Below are 17,284 nucleotides of genomic sequence, written 5' to 3'. Positions count from 1 at the left end.
GCAGATTACCTAGCAAATAAAGCGCAAACTACGCTTAATATACTAGCAGGGGTCGGCAACCTTTCAGAAGTGGTGTGCCGAGTCTTCATTTTTTAACTCTAATTTAAGGTTTCGCGTGCCAGTAATACATTTAATGTTTTTAGAAGGTCTCTTTCTAGAAGTCTATAATATACAACTGTCATAAACAGATCAGGGTTAAGGTCTCTTTTACCTGTAAAAGGGTTAACAAGCTCAGTAACCTGATGAACACCTGACCAGAGGACCAATCAAGGGACAAGATAATTTCAAATCTCTGTGGAGGGAAGGCTTTGTCTGTGTTTCTTTGTTTGGAGTTAGTCTCTTTTTGGATTTAAGAGAGGCCAGACATATCCTTCAAGTTCTCCAAGTTTCCTGAAATAGCCTCTTCTATTCAATATAGTGAGTATTAGTTAAAAAGGCAGATTAGTCTTTTGAGTTGCTTTCTGTATTTGCAATTGTGTGTTTGCTGGAAAAATTCTTTATTTCTGTTTGCTGTTATTGATTATGCTGAGGAGGAGGAAGGGGGAAGTCTCTCCAGGTTTATAAGTCAGACCCTGTGATATTTTTCCATCCTGGTATTACAGAGATAGTGCACTTTCTTTCTTTCTTTCTTTTAATAAAATCTTTTCCTTTTAGAACTTGATTGATTTCTTCCCTTGTTTGGATTTTCAGGGGAAGGGGAGTGGGGAAAGTGAATCCCTCTTTGGTTTGATTCAAGGAATTTGAATCCAGGTATCTCTCCTAAGCTAGGCGAGGGGAGGAGGGAAATGATTTGTTTCCCTTTGTGTTGAGATTCAAGTTTGAATCTGTGTTCCCCAGGGAAAGTTTTGGGGAAACTGGGAGTGTGTCAGACACTTAAAAACTGACTGGTGGCAGCGAGAACCAGATCTAAACTAGGATTTTAGTTTAGAGGAGTCCATGCAGGTCCCCATCTTGTGAACGCTAAAGTTCAAAGTGGGGAATAAACCTATGACAACAACTAAACTATTGTTGTATGTAAAGTAAATAAGGTTTTTAAAATGTTTAAGAAGCTTCATTTAAAATTAAATTAAAATGCAGAGCCCCCCTGGATGGGTGGCCAGGACCCGGGCAGTGTGAGTACCACTGAAAATCAGCTTGTGTGCCGCCTTCGGCATGCATGCCATAGGTTGCCTACCCCTGTACTAGATAGATTGGATATGAATAGCAGATTCTCACCCTAACTGATGGTACAGGCAGCCTTGTAGATTCTTAAGGCACAAGTTGCATTAGCTTTACAGCTCGGGTTCCTCAGGTCTTCATACACTAGCTAGAAATCTCTTTAGCCTGGGTCAGTCTTTGTTCCCCAGGTGTTTCCAGGAGTCTTCTTGTGTGGGGCGTAAAGAACCTCAGAAGATGTCACTCCCTGCCTTATATAGCTTTAGCGTATTGTGGGAACACTTTGTTCCCAAAGCTTGATTCCCAGACCGTTTGTGGAAAAATACTGACATCCCAAGATGGAGTTCAAAATCATGTGCTTGGTCATATGTCCTTGTAGAATCATAGCAGCTATTACTTACAGGCTGGCTGGAGTGTTCTCAGTCAGGCTCACCCAGTGGGGGATAAGCTTCTCCTAAGGCCTGTTGTTCATTCTAATAGCCCCTTACCCTGAATAGGCCCTTTACAACCAGCTATTTAGACTAGTTACCCAGGTGTGACTACATGTGAAATGTAGATACATAGTCAATATTCATAACTTCAGATACAAAAATGATACATACAAATAGGATAATCATGTTCAGCAAATCATAACTTTCCCAATGACACCTCACATGACCGTCTTGTATAAAACACATCATAATTATGCCATAATCATATCACAATAATATCACTGTGAATAGTATGGGGTGCAGTATCACACTCTTATTATTAACAGGAGCCTGACTGTCATACAAAATATCATCTCCCTGAAACTGAGCTTTCTGGAATATATAAGACTCAAGATACATTTCCTTCAGCCTTGAAATGGATTAAGCTATGCAATTAGTTCAGTGAACAGTGACTTTTTTAATAGCTCAGCATATTTAGTTGCTGAATAAACAGAAGTCTTTATTTTTACTGCCCTCCAGAGTGCAATGGTCCATGGTCTGATAGCAATGGATTTCAGTATTAACAGCTCACTATTTTATGACCGCATCCAAGTTTAGCTAACACCAGCTATGTTCAGCACAGATCCCTGTTGCTAATTCAGAGTCCAAATCTGTGAGATGAAAGCGTGCAATCACTTTATTTTAATGGAAGCCCCACACTTTTAAGTACAGCTTCCCAGTTTTGCCTAATTGTACTTACATGAAGTGCAGTCTCAACAACCAACTCTTCACATACCGACGAGCCTGTCTTACCACCTGCACTGTGCATTAAACATGTACAGCTCTCAGTTACAAGCGGTTTATCCCATGTCCCTTAGGACATCTTGCATGATCTTTTCAGCTGCACATTCATCCAGTGTACCAAGTGTCTCTCTTCTCATTATCAACAGCTGGAAGATCTAATTAATACATGAAAACCAGACCAAGTACCAAGAAAATTAAAAGCAACAAAATTAAAGCAATTAATGCTTGAAACATCAAGCAGTCAAAAGTCAGGGAATGCTGAAAGTTAGGCTTCTGCTGATAAGGTTAACTCATTCTCATTGCACGTGTCTAATATTTGCTATGAATAATATAATTTAAATGAATAATATACACCATTAAAATGATAATATGTGCAACTTGGCTGAATTTATGTGGAAGAAGCCCTCTTCACTCTGAGAACTTGCTGATTTTATGCACTTGTCATATCATCCTTGAATTAATACTAGCTTTAAAAAAATAATTTGAAAGATAGCTTAAACTCAAACGATACCATGGAATAAGTAACAGCCGGTTATCTGCCTAGTGTTTGACATGCAGAAGAAACAGAAAAGAAGCCATTGAAAGTAACTATGGACTGTGCCAAGGCTCCAAGTACCATCTCTAAAAACTAATTCAATCCGTGGCATATGGCGCCCCTGGCACAATTGTTCCAATAAAAAGAAAGGACAAGAAACAATAAATTGCTGTATTTAAAAAATAATTTATAGAGCAAAACTTCTTGATCTCATGCTGTTTGCAAGCTGTTAATATAAAGTAGAGAAGGGAGTTTCCTAATTTAGCACAGACTATCTTCTAAGGACTATCAATGTTTTTAGAAGCTATACAAAGAAAAAGGAAGTGCTACTGTCCAGAACAACAGAATAGGAATTGCTTTTGTCAGCCTCCACTGAGTACCAGGAAACTACTCACAAAAATTAAAAGTAAAGCAGACATTCCTTTTTCAGAATCTTAACACCTATGGTGACATCCTGGCCTCATTGATGTCAATGGGAGGTTGGCCATTGATTTCACTTGAGCCAAGATTTCAACCCTAGGCCCTAATTCAGAAGTCATCCACATTCAGGAAGGGTGCTCAAGTACCTTCTTAACTTTAAGCATGTGCTTAACTCCCATTCACTTCAAATCAGGGCCTGAATACTGGAAATATTACCTTCTGACACTTTTAATGAACAATTCATAAGACTGTTTGTTATATATGTAATTTTTTTCTATAAAAATAGTTAAAGTTCTGAGATTATCCATATCTATGAGATGAATCATATATAACAAATGGAAGACAGGGGAAGTTGACAGTAATTAAAATAAATTAGAAGTTAGGTAGTTTAGCAAATTGGTCAGGGAAGCTAAAGGACACAAGGAGAAATTTGTGGCCAGCAGAGTTAGATAATAAGGAGTTTTTTTCAAGTATATTTGGAACAAATGGAATTGGCAATAATACAAAAAAGGCAGAAGTATTCAATAAATATGTCTGTTCTATATTCAAGAAAAAAGCCAGATGACTTAGTTACATCATATGATAATGATTGATGATCATAATACTATTTCCATTCCAACAGTAAATAAGGTGCATGTTAAACAGCAGCTACTAAAGCCAGATATTTTAAAACCAGCAGATCCAGATAACTTGCATCCAAGAGTTTAAAAAGAGCTGGCAGAGGAGCTCTCTGGACCATTAATGTTGATTTTCAATTAGTCTTGGAACAGTGCGGACATTCCAGAGGACTGGAAGAAAGCTAATGTAGTGCCAATATTTTTAAAGGATAAATGAGATGACCAAGGTAATCACGGGCCTATCAGTCTGGCATCAATACCAGGCATAATAATGGAACAGCTGACACAGGACTCGATTAATAAAAAATTAGAGGAGGGTAATGAAATTCATGCCAGTCAAAATGGGTTTATATAAAATAGATCTTGTCAAACTAACTTGATATCTTTGAGATTACAAGTTTGTTCAATAAAGGTAATAGTTAGGGCCATGTGAAAATCACAGTTTCATGGACTGCATAGAAATTGTGAAATTAGTCCAATACCACGATTTTTCCAACAGCAATCAGTCAAAAGCAGGCATTCACAGGTGCTAGGTTCATGCTCTGTGTCGTCATGCTGGAGCATCAGTTCAGGGGGGCTTCTCAGCTTGGAACACATGTTACGAGCCACACCGAGCACAAGCCTGGTATGATGTGACACTGCGATGGTTCCTGCTTCTGCCTCCCCAGCGCTGGAAAAATTGCAGCACTAAGGGAGATGGGTTGGGGAAGGGAGGACTCAGCAGCTGGTTTGATGCAAAGGAATGCAGCAGTGACCTTTCGCTGACTACATTCCATGCACGCTCTTAAATTAAATACTTTATCCATGACACTGCAGTGAATTTTCTAAAACAAATCTGTGATTTTCCCAGGGCCTTAGTAATAGAGTGGCTGTAACATACTTAGACTTTTGTAAGGCATTTGACTTGCTAACACATGTCATTTTGATTAACAAACTAGAACGGTACAAAATGAACATGGCCCACATTATAAATGGTTTTAAAATCCAGCTAACTCATAGGTCTTAAAATGTAACTAAATGGGGAATCATCATCAAGCGGGTATGTTTCTAGTGGAGTCCTGCAGGAATCAGATCTTGGCCCTAAGCTATTTAAAGTTTTCTTTAGTGACCTTGAAGAAAACATAAAATCATCACTGACACAAAAATTGGGCAGGGTTGGTAAATAATGAAGAGGACACATCACAGATACAGAGCAACCTGGATGCAAGCAGACAAATGTGCATTGTCATACATCCAAATATAAATGCATGCGCCTAGGAACAAGATGTGGGCCATGGGGGCTCTCTACTGTGAATTCTTTAAATCAAGAGTGGAAGTTTTTCTAAAAGATCTGCTGTAGTTCAAACAGGAATGAATCTAGATGGCCATAGTGCTCCCTTCATAACTGATGAAATCTCAGGACTAACCCAGGGATCAGAAAATACCATCTCCTTGCTTTAAAACACAAGGTGCTGGTGAAACGCCAGCAATACAGCCACAGAGCTAGGACTGAAATTTGATAGAATTCCAGTTACCGTAAGTTATCATATGACCCAGATAAATGCAAAATCTGTATCTCAAGTTCAGTACATCACAGCCAACCGTGCAATCCCACTGGGACATACCAGTGTAACTGAGAGCGAAAGGGTCCATTCTGGCCTTAAAATAAAATTCAGATATAAAATTGAACTGCTTGTGAACAATCTTCTGACACAGAATTATTTGAAGAAATTCTTTGGTGAATAATTCTGAACAATGGAGACATTTAAACAAATCATAAGCCTCTCATAGACAATACGTGAACAGGGAAGGAGTCTGCATTCACTGTATAAATTATTTCCTATAAACTATTTGCTCAGCTTGATGTAAAAATATAATTAGCATTTCACTGCAATGCCTTTGAAACCATTTGACATCTTCATGCCAATGTATTCCTCAGGTAAAAACAGGAGCTGTCTCACAGACAGTGACCTGACGCGTCTTTGCTCCTGATATCCATCAAAGTGACTAGTACTTGCATACTACATTCTGAAGTTGTAACATCTACTTACATAATATTAATGCAGAAACTAGACTTATCTTAGGGGATGCCCGACTCTGAGGTCCCATGGGAGTAGGAATCTGAGACCTTTCTCTTTGCTTAATGACAGGGGCTGGGCTTGCCAGGTTCATGCTCCTCTTGATGTGGATGAAACTAGTTTACTGCTTCTGCAGCTGGCACCATATGTGCTGAGTTTCATGAGATGACTAGGTTGATAGCTATCAAATGTATTGTTCTTCGGTTTCTATCAATCTCCGTACCAGAGATGATTGTCATCCGTTTATGATCTGGACTGGACTTTATTCCTTGCAAACTGATTCTCCCACCAGAGGGTACAAGTGATTCTTGTTGGAGCCTGTGGGCTTGCGGGTAGGTTCTTATGTTGCTGGCCAAGCAACACCCCCTTGCTCCCCTGCAGGGTTTGCCCACATTGCTGGAGCCTAAGCAGCAGAGAGTGTAGCTGCTACTGAGCTTCTACTCCGCATCCTACCAGGCGGGTAGGGAGTGGGCAGGCACAGGCAAGGAAATGGCAATGCTTCAGTTCCACCCTGCCCCCCCATCAAGATGCCAGCTTTCAACCCAGAGCCAGCCCAGAGGAAGCACCTGCAAAAAGCTGGCATGGCTTACTTCCCCCCTGGAGCAAGGGTGCAGCACCAGATAGTGTCCCCTGGGGTCAGCGTATAGTATCTGCCCTACTCCTGGGGCAGAACTGGTATGTTCTGCCTCTTCCGCTGGCTGGATTGTCAGGTGAGAGAGCTGCATCTACCCTGAGGAGGGAGAATGAGGAGCCTGGAGATCAAGGTTTCCATCGCCTGATCTAGCGAGTCTCCCTAGGGAACTTTCTCATAGTTCACCCACCTCTGGCGATAGAACCCGGTGACCATGGCACAGCGCGGTTCCCCCTGGAGCTGGATTGGTGGCCTTGTAGGGATTGCGGTCTGTAACTCTTGCTTACCAGCCACCACAAAGCCCTTCCCAGGGGCTTGGATCCCACTCCATAGGGCTGTGAAATGAAAACACAAGCAATTGAGGAGCGTAATCTGAAGGTGATAATTACATGTTGTGACGCAGTAGGGAGCGGGGTGGATTGACCTGGGAATGTCATCTAGTTTTACTGGGACTGTCTGCATTGGGGATGGGAGAGCAGGGGATGACTTTAGGTGAGGGACGGTACCTGATCCTGTAACCTGAGCCAGGAAGGGGGGTGGGGTGAGTCAAAACCTTTGCCCAGGAAACTGGACGAAGCGGGAGGGGGAGAGAAGGAAGGGGAAGGAGCCTGCTGGAGGGGGTTTGGGTTTCGGTTTTGGGCTGGATGGGAAGAGGCAGGGAACCCCAAGTCTGGGGTCTAAGATCCATGCCCCCCAGAGGGACTGGGTGAGGGGTCCTGGTTGTACCTACAAGCCCTGCTTGGGACTGTGTTCCTGTCATCTAATAAACCTTCTGTTTTACTGGCTGGCTGAGAGTCACGGTGAATTGCAGGAAGTGGGGGGTGCAGAGCCCTGACCCCCCCACACACTCCGTGACACATGTATCTGGGATAGGAAGCTGTAAAGGAGCAGACATGATATCATGTGGTAGGAGTCACATCATGGAGCTGGGAATTAAATAACAGCAGTTCAAAGAGACGGCACGTCCAACAATGAAGTCCTAATTTGCCAGCAGTATAGGCACTCTCCTCCACGTACAGAGTCTGACAGAGGCTTTTACCTCCCCTTAGTCTGCCTGCCAGTAAAATCCAGGTTTGTAAGTCAGCCTCAACTGTTTACACCTCATGCCTTTGCCAAGGAGAAAATGCTGTCCTGGAAGAAGACTGGAAGTGCTGCGCTGTGGCAAGGAGAAACAAAAACACTGTTTGAAATAATGTCTGATTTAGATGAGGGACTGCAGCCTTGTGCTGTGATCTCCTTGAATCGTGACTTCTCAGCTCCCACCAGGGAAAGCCGGCTGTGGAGCTGGGATTTAGTAGGTGGTGCTTTTCACTCTGAGTCAATAGTGAAGCAACGACCCAGCATGGTGCCAGAGGGTGCTGGCAGTGCTGTCTTTCTGAGATCCAGCTATGGATGAAAAGTGCCATGTAGGAGTTCAAATAAAAGATGATTATTTGGACAAAATGGCTGGAATACCTAACCCAGAGAACAGCCCCTTGGATACCTTATTAAAGAAGCCATAATGAATGTGGCCATCCTCTGGTCAGGGTGAATAGCTTGAAATGATTAGAGTTAGAGACAATTGTTCACTTGCTGGATGATTATTTTCTCTGATAATGTCCTTTGAATCCTGGTGTCAGTCGTAAAAGCCTTTTAATAAATTTTTTTCACTATAATCCATTACAGACATAGCAGCATCTCGTGGTCTTCAGGCATGGGTCTCTAGTGTCTATGCCTTAATACAGCCCTGGCCCTGCTCCCTTTAAAGGAGAAAGAAACAAGGACTCCTCTTAAAAAGGAACTACAGATGATCCGAGCAGGATCTTACTATGAATTTCTTACTGAAAATCTGAGAATGAAATCTGTCCGGGGATTAATTTAATTAATTACAATCATAGAACCATAGGGTTAGAAGGGACCACAAGGGTCATCTAGTCTAACCCCCTGCCAAGATGCAGGAATGAAACAATACATATTCTGTGTGTATATGTGGAATATACCTGGGGGACATGAAGAATAAGAAACAAATGATTTATGATACCTGAACAGCTTCAGTCAGAGGGAAAGCAAGATGTTTCCAGACTCTGGATGAGGAGCAATGCATTCAAATGTGAACTGCGAAACTGCCAGTGTAGGGCAAAGAGAGCACACTGAGAAGGTATCAGTGTTGTTATAATGGTCCACTATAGACTATAAGCGTATAGACCAGAATTAAAAAGGAGTGTCATGCTCAGTAGGTACCTGTGTATGAAAAGCATTTTGATCAGGCAATTCGACATTCATTGCACACAGCTTAGCAAATATTACAAGAGCAAATGCAAATCCCAGGGAGGTTAGAGAGAGAGCACAAGATTTAGGGCCTTATTGACCTTAATAAAGAATGCTGAGGTGCTATAAACCTAGCACAGGGCACTCAGCACCTTGCTGGTTCAGGCCCTGACAGATTGGAAAGATGAGCAGTAAATAACAAAAATGGGATTCAGTCTGGGAAATGCAAGTGAATATGCAGCCCACATGTGTTATGCTGCAGCATTGTCTGTGTTTCTCCTGGGGAGGGAGAGAGAAGCAGTGGGAGGAGACAGGGGTCTTAGTTGGATTCTCTGTGTTCTGCTCAGGTGCAGAGAGCAGGGCAGAACAACTCAGTCAGAAAGACCCAGAAAGTTCCAGAACAGGGTGTGGTAATTACCAGACATGCCCTGTTGTTGGTCTGAGACTGTATAGACGTTTTCACCGTGTGTAACCCTAGAGATGCCGGCTTTCTATTGGCAGAAAACCAAACACCCTTACCCCACCCCTGCCGTGCCCCTTTTCCGAGGCCACACCCCTGCTCACTCCATCCCCCTCCTTCCAACACTCGCGCTCTCCCACCCTTGCTCACTTGCTCATTTTCAGCGGGCTGGAACAAGGAGTTGGGGTGGGGGGGGCTCCACGCTCAGGCAGGGGGTTGGGGTGTGGGAGAGTGTAGGGGCTCTGGGCTGGGGGTGCAGGCTCTGGGGAGGGGCAGAAATGAGGGGTTCAGGGTGCAGGTAGGGTGACCAGATGTCCCGCTTATATAGGGAGAGTCCCGATTTTGGGGTCTTTTTCTTATATAGGCTCCTGTTACCCCCCACCCCATACTTGCTGTCTGGTCACCCTAGGTGCAGGAGGGGGATCCAGGCTGGGGCCGGAGGTTGGGGTGTGGGGTGTGTGTGAGGGCTCTGGCTGGGGATAAGGGCTCTGGGATGAGGATGGGGTTTAGGGTGCAGGAGGGGGCTCCAGGCGGGGGCAGAGGGTTGGGGGTGAGGGGCTCCGGGTGGCGCTTACCTCAGGCGGCTCCCGAAAAGCTGCTGGCATCTCCCTCCAGCTCCTGAGCGAGGGTGCGACCACATGGCTATCCACGTTGCCTGCGCTTGCAGGCACCGCCCCCTCAGCTCTCATTGGCCACAGTTCGAGCATGGAACCATGCCAATGGGAGCTGAGGGGGCGGCGTGCAGAGCCCCCGTGGCATTCCCTCCACTTAGGAGCCAGAGGGAGATGCCAGCAGCTTCCCAGGAGTCACGTAGAGCCGGGTAGGGAGCAGGCCTGCACCACCAACTGGACTGTTAACGGACCAGTCAGCGGTGCTGACCAGAGCTGCCAGGGTCCCTTTTCAACTGAGTGTTCAGGTTGGAAACCGGACACCTGGCAACCCTATGTAGCCCACCTGGCAGGTCATACATAGTCACCCTTTGAGAGCTGAGCCAGTCAGAGAGCAAGGGCTGTAAATAGATGAGCTAAAACAGTGCTGTGGACCCAGGGGTTGATTAACACAGGAAAGATTTGTGTTTGCTGCATCCCAATGCCTGTACCATTTTGGACACAGGTGACTTCTAGTCCAGCTTTCTTTACTAAGAAAGTCCTTCTTTAGGATAATGATTGATTCATTGTGGTGTGTGTTACTGACCTAGAGGGAGACCTGGGGGTGAGCCAGGGTGGGGGGGAGTAGTTATTTCCCCTTGAGCAGGTGTAGGCAACCTATGGCACGTGTGCCGAAGGCGGCACGCAAGCTGATTGTCAGTGGCACTCACACTGCCTGGGTCCTGGCCACTGGTCTGGGGGGGGGGGGGGCTCTGCATTTTATTTTAATTTTAAATAAAGCTTCTTAAACATTTTTTAAATCTTATTTACTTTACATACAACAATAGTTTAGTTATATATTATAGACTTATAGAAAGACCTTCTAAAATGTTAAAATGTATGACTGGCACGGGAAACCTTAAATGAGAGTGAATAAATGAAGATTCGGCACAGCACTTCTGAAAGGTTGCCGGCCCCTGCTCTAGAGGTTGCAGGGCCTGTGGAACTTGTATTTAGCTATGAGATAATTGCTGTAAGCTCCAGTTCAGTCTGAGAGAGAGAGAATGGGACAGTACTTAGTGAGGTGAGGTTTGTGACTTACCATGGCCCATCTGCAGCTCTTCGGCCCCTAAAGCCCCCCTAGGCCAGGCCAGGCCAGAAGCCGGAGCTGGGTCAGGGTAAGAGCCACGCGGGCAGCTGTGGGGAGCTGCGGACCCTCCACCTGCCCTGGGTAGGGGCTGAAGGGCAGGGACATGGGTTGGGGGCTGCTCTCAGGGCCCCCCACCCCAGATAGGTGGATAGGCCCAGGCTCCCCAATCTAGCTCATGGCTTGGCTGAGACTCAGGAGGAAGAGAAGGGACAGGTGTGGGGCCACAGAGGGAGCAGAGCTTCATTGACCCCAACTTTTAGGAAGAATCCATCGGCCTGGCTGCTGGCTGTGGAGAGCCCCAGACTTTGTTTGCTGACACATTCTGTGGTGTATTAAAGGACAAAGATGCTGCCATTTCTCAAGCTTGCAAGAGTCCAGGGGACCCACACTGCATACTAAGAACATAAGAGCAGCCATACTGGGTCAGACCAAAGGTCCATCTAGCCCAATATCCCATCTTCTGATAATAGCCAATGCCAGGTGCCCCAAAGGGAATGAACAGAACAGGTGATCATCAATTGATCCATCCCCTGTCGCCCATTCTCAGCTTCTGGCAAACAGAAGCTAGGGACACCATCCCTCCCCATCCTGGCTAATAGCCATTGATGGACCTATCCTCCATTAATTTAATCTAGTTCTTTTTTAACCCTGTTATAGTCTTGGCCTTCATAACATCCTCTGTCAAGGAGTTCCACAGGTTGACTGTGTGTTGTGTGAAAAAATACTAACTTTGTTTTAAACCTGCTGCCTATTAATTTCATTTGGTGGCCCTTAGTTCTTGTGTTATGAGAAGGAGAAAAAACACTTCCTCATTTACTTTCTTCACACCACTCATGATTTTATAGACCTTTATCATATCCCCCCTTAGTCGTCTCTTTTCCAAGCTGAAAATCCCAGTCTTATTAATCTCTCCTCATACAGCAGCTGTTCCATACCCCTAATCATTTTTGTTGCCCTTTTCTGAACTTAATCTTTTTTGAGATGGGGCGACCGCATCTGCTGTATTCAAGTATTCAGTATGGATTTCTATACAGGCAATATGATATTTTCTGTCTTCTTATCTATGCCTTTCTTAATAATTCCCAACACTGTTAGCTTTTCTGACTGCCGCTGCACATTGAATGGATGTTTTCAGAGAACTATCCACAATGACTCCAAGATCACTTTCTTGAGAGGTAACAGCTAATTTAGACCCCATCGTTTTATATGTATAACTGGGATTATGTTTTCCAATATGCATTACTTTGCATTTATCAACATTAAATGTCATCTGCCATTTTGTTGCCCATTCACCCAGTTTTAAGAGATCCTTTTATAGCTCTTTGCAGTTTGCCTGAGACTTAACTATCTTGAGTAGTTTTGTGTCATCTGCAAATTTTGCCACCTCACTGTTTACCCCTTTTTCCAGATCATTTATGAATATGTTGAATAGGACTGGGCCCAGTATAGACCCCTTGGGGACACCACTATTTACCTTTCTCCACTCTGAAAACTGACCATTTATTCCTACCCTTTCCTATCTTTTAACCAGTTACCAGTGCATGACAGAACCTTCCCTCTTATCCCGTGACTGCTTACTTTGCTTAAGAGCCTTTGGTGAGGGACCTTGTTAAAGGATTTCTGAAAATCTAAATACACTATATCCACTGGATCCCCCTTGTTCACATGCTTGTTGACCCTTCAAAGAATTCTAGTAGATTGGTGAGGCATGATTTCCCTTTATAAAAACCATGTTGACTATTCCCCAACAAACTATGTTCATCTATGTGTCTGACAACTTTGTTCTTTAGTATAGTTTCAACCAGTTTGCCCAGTACTGAAGTCAGGATTACCGGCCTGTCACCTCTGGAGTCCTTTTTAAAAATTGGCATCACATTCGCAATCCTCCAGTCATTTGGTACAGAAGGTGATTTAAATTGATAAGTTACAGATAACAGTTAGTAGTCCTGCAATTTTACATTTGAGTTCTTTCAGAGCTCTTGGATGAATACTATCTCGTCTGGTGACTTATTACTGTTTAGTTTATCAGTTTGTTCCAAAACCTCCTCTAACAACACCTCAATCTGGGACAGTTCCTCAGATTTGTCACCTAAAAAGAATGGCTCAGGTTTGGGGATCTCCCTCACATCCTCAGCCGTGAAGACCGATGCATTTAGTTTCTCCGCAATGGCCTTATGGTCCTTGAGTGCTCCTTTAGCATCTCGATTGTCCAGTGGCCTCACTGGTTGTTTAGCAGGCTTCCTACTTCTGATGTACTTAAAAAAAATTTGCTATTATTTTTTGAGTCTTTGACTAGCTGTTCTTCAAATTGTTTTTTGGCCTTCCTAATTATAATTTTACACATCATTTGCCAGAGTTTATGCTCCTTTCTATTTTCCTCAGTAGGATTTAACTTCCACTTTTTAAGGATGCCTTTTTGCCTCTCACTGCTTCTTTTACTTTGTTGTTTAGCCACAGTGGCTCATTTTGGTTCTATTACTATGTTTTTTAATTTGGACTATACATTTAAGTTGAGCCTCTATTATGGTGTCTTTAAAAAGTTTCCATGCATCTTGCAGGGATTTTACTTTTCGCACTGTACCTTTTAATTTCTGTTTCACTAACCTCCTCTTTTTTGTGTAGTTCCCCTTTCTGAAAATAAATGCTACAATGTTGGTCCACTGTGGTGTTTTCCCCACCACAGAGATGTTAAATTTAATTATAGGTCACTATTACCAAGCGGTCCAGCTATATTCACCTCTTGGACTTGATCCTGTGCTCCACTAAAATCAAGAATTGCCTCTCCTCTGGTGGGTTCCAGGACTAGCTGCTCCAAGAAGCCGTCATTTAAGGTGTCAAGAAACTATATCTCTGCATCTCTTCCCTGCTAGGGTCACACTATATGCACTGAGCAATCATCTTTGAGAGAAAAGCAGAGGGGACGTGTTTTGATGTATGTTGTAAAGTATAGAAGATGTTATGCTGGAAACTTATATTTGCATATACATAACAGAAACACCAGGGGGAAGTCTGTGTAAGGAACACCAGTAGATTTACTGCCTAATAGCTTTTGTTTAAAAGTTATTCATACTATTCCAAACACTATTTACAATGTTTTATGCTACTTGCAATGTGATTGTGTACACTATGTACCTGTTTTACTAAAAACAGGTGTATGGTACTCTCTCTGAAATCAACAGGGAGCTAATAATATCCGTTGGCCAGGAGTTGATGTACGATAGCCCTGAGATTTAATTCTGTGTTAAGCTGTGATGGAGTGGGAATTTTTTATAATATTTTGTATGAATGTTGTGCATGCCTCAGTTTCCTCTATGTGGTGCATGGTTAACTAGGTGGTGGGGAAAGGGTGTTTACTCTTTGCAGAGACCCAGAGATCTGGGTGTTACTGGTGCCTAGCAGCCTGGGGCTTTGGCCCCATGGCCATGGAGTGTCCAAGAAGACAATGGCCACTCCAATTGCCTGGACATTTAGCACCTAGCAACTAACGACCATAGATGGCCCACCTTCCTTAGGAAGCCAGCCAGTGTGACCGTCTGGAGAACAAAGGACTGAGGAGAAGGCAGGTGAGGTTGTTAAGTGTGGGCTGCTGGAAGTAGGAGAGGCTCCTGGACCGGGACTAAGGAGAGATCAGAGGGCTCTGTGCTTGGGGACTGACCCAGAGGGATTATGTTGTAACCTTCTATTCTCTGTGTTAACTAAGGACTTTCTACACTGTGTTCCAGACATCTTCTGTTTTACAACGCTGGCTGAGAGTCATTCCAATTTAAGGAAGTTGAGGGTGCATTGCTACCTTTGGGTGTACAAGTCTCTCTCAGGTGTTCAACTCAGGAGGATTCACTGAAGGGAGCTCCTGGTGTGAACCAGGGGTCCTGAAGGCTCCAAGGTTCAGTCCCTGGAGGTGGTGAAGCCAAGTGGCTGATCCTAGTGAAAGAGTATGATCCAAAGGGGACTGGCATAGTGAAGGAGTCCTCCCTGGGACTGTTCCGGAGTTGTTCAAGAGCACCGGACCAGTGGATCCAAGACATGCTTTCTGAAAAATCCTGAGAGAAGAACTCTGGCCTGTGCTCTAGCAAAGAGTTAATCTGAGCTGCAGAAAGAAGGGGAATGTGATAGTTACAGAGAATATTGGAGTTCAGTCTCCATGCCATTCGATCACTGGCCCCATGCAGGCCCTGTCAACAAAGAGGCTACTTGTGCTGGTGGTCTTGTAACATTGACACCTGCTCACGAGAAACTGGACAAAGGCCCCAACTCATTTCATCTGGACCACCAAACAGCTCACTAGGAACAAGCACTGTCTGACCCGTGTGAATAATCTGTCTTGTTCAAGTCCCCATCTCTGCCACACACTGGTAAAGCCAAGGCCTCGTATGAGTTTGCAAAGTGCTCTTTGGTTTTTCAGGTGAAATGCCCCTTATAAATTATCTTCCCAATAATGGCAGAACAGCACATGGAGGGTTATGGCGCTGACAGAAATGATTGTGGCCAACTTTCAACAGGGATTATAAAGAATCAAAATTGTATAAGAGTGTTCCTAAAATGGTGACTTATTTCATAGAGACAAAGTAGGTGAGGTAATATCTTTTGTTGTACCAACTTCTTATTTTATAGATACAGTATTTTAAAAATCGCTTTAGCAAAGTCTCTTCTTCTTGTTAAACATGAGTATTTCATGTAATTCAGATGAGAACACCCTACCTACCAAGCAGCTGATTGAGTCTGGTGTTTATATTCGTACTAGAAATGCTTCAAAAATGGTACTGTGTTTAACATGGCAACATATGTTCCTATGTATAGCTTGTCTCTGATGGAGTCAGTAGGTTTAGGATATGTCCTTTGGGACACACGAGGAACTACATACCTGTGATCACTCAACCAGCCACTGAGTATCATCTTTGCTCCACTGAAAGAGCATCTGTACAACAGGAAAAAGGTTTTGACCCTAAAAGAAAGCTTGGATATAACAACTGCCAGGTGTTAGGAATGTAGTTGTAGCTGTGTCAGTTCCAGGATATTAGAGACACCAGCAGGGGTCCAGTAAAAGTCATGAGTTAGGCACATTTCTAGCTGCAAGTCAGATGGCTCTAATTCCACCACCTTGAACATCTACGGCACAGCCTCTCTGACCTGCAGATTACCCCTGAGACACAATAGCTATCCAAACTGAACAGTTGAGAACATGCTATTCCTGGCTATTTAAAGGGCTAAATTAATCTCTGATGTGACTCCATTAACATCAATGGTGTTACATTAGGGCTGGATTTGACACAAGAGCTGACAGAGCTGGTATGAAAGCAGATGGTCTTATTTTCCCTCCCCCACACCTGCTTATTTAACTGCTGCCTCAAACACAGTAGTTGGTCCATTTCTCCCCCCAGTAATTGATTCAATATGTTAATTACCATGTAAAGGGATTCCAGCTATGCTAATTTAGAGTGCTTTGGTTCATGGCCCTTTGTGCTTGCAGCTGACACAGTCTCAGATAGCATTACTGTCTTATTTTCCAATGAATGCTGACCTAGATTCTCTAGCTTTTCTCTGCCAAGGCCAGATCATAGGCCACACTGGGCTATTGATTTTTTAGGCAGAACTCCCATTAAACTCAGTGGCACAACAGGGCCCTGGAGAGCTGTGGAGCACCCCATGAATATAGCATTGGCTTGAGTGGGAATTTGGATGCTCAGCACCTCTCAGATTTTGGCCGTATGGCCTTCTGATACAGGAAGGTACATGAGCACATGCCTACATTCAATCCTACGAGTAGTCCCATTGACTTTAATGCCTTTCCTGGGACTACTCAAATGCTTATGTACCTTCCTGAATTGGGACTTCAACAAACAAGGGTTCCCCCCAGGATTTTAGGTCAAGCAAGAGTGCTTGGATGTGGACTCACTGATTGGCTGATGTGGATTAGATTCAGCCTGAACCTGCATGTCTACACTGCAGTTAAACAGACCTTTAGCCCAAGCCCCAGAAGCTGGAGCCATCTGGCACAGGCCAGCCGTGGGTGTTTTAAGTGCAGTGTAGACACACCTTGAATACCTCGAGTGTCTCTTTAAAGCATCTCAGTTATCTCCCACTCTCTCTCTAGAACAGTCTTGTGTCTTTTACCCTTTACACAACAGTACTGCTGTAGTATGAAGAAACCACACTGTATGGAAGGCCCAAATAACCACATTTACTAAATATACACTGGTGAGAAACTGGGCAG

Source organism: Mauremys reevesii, linkage group 2, assembly GCF_016161935.1.
Source record: "Mauremys reevesii isolate NIE-2019 linkage group 2, ASM1616193v1, whole genome shotgun sequence".
In the NCBI taxonomy this organism is placed as follows: domain Eukaryota; kingdom Metazoa; phylum Chordata; order Testudines; family Geoemydidae; genus Mauremys; species Mauremys reevesii.
This window is presented reverse-complemented; position numbering follows the sequence as displayed.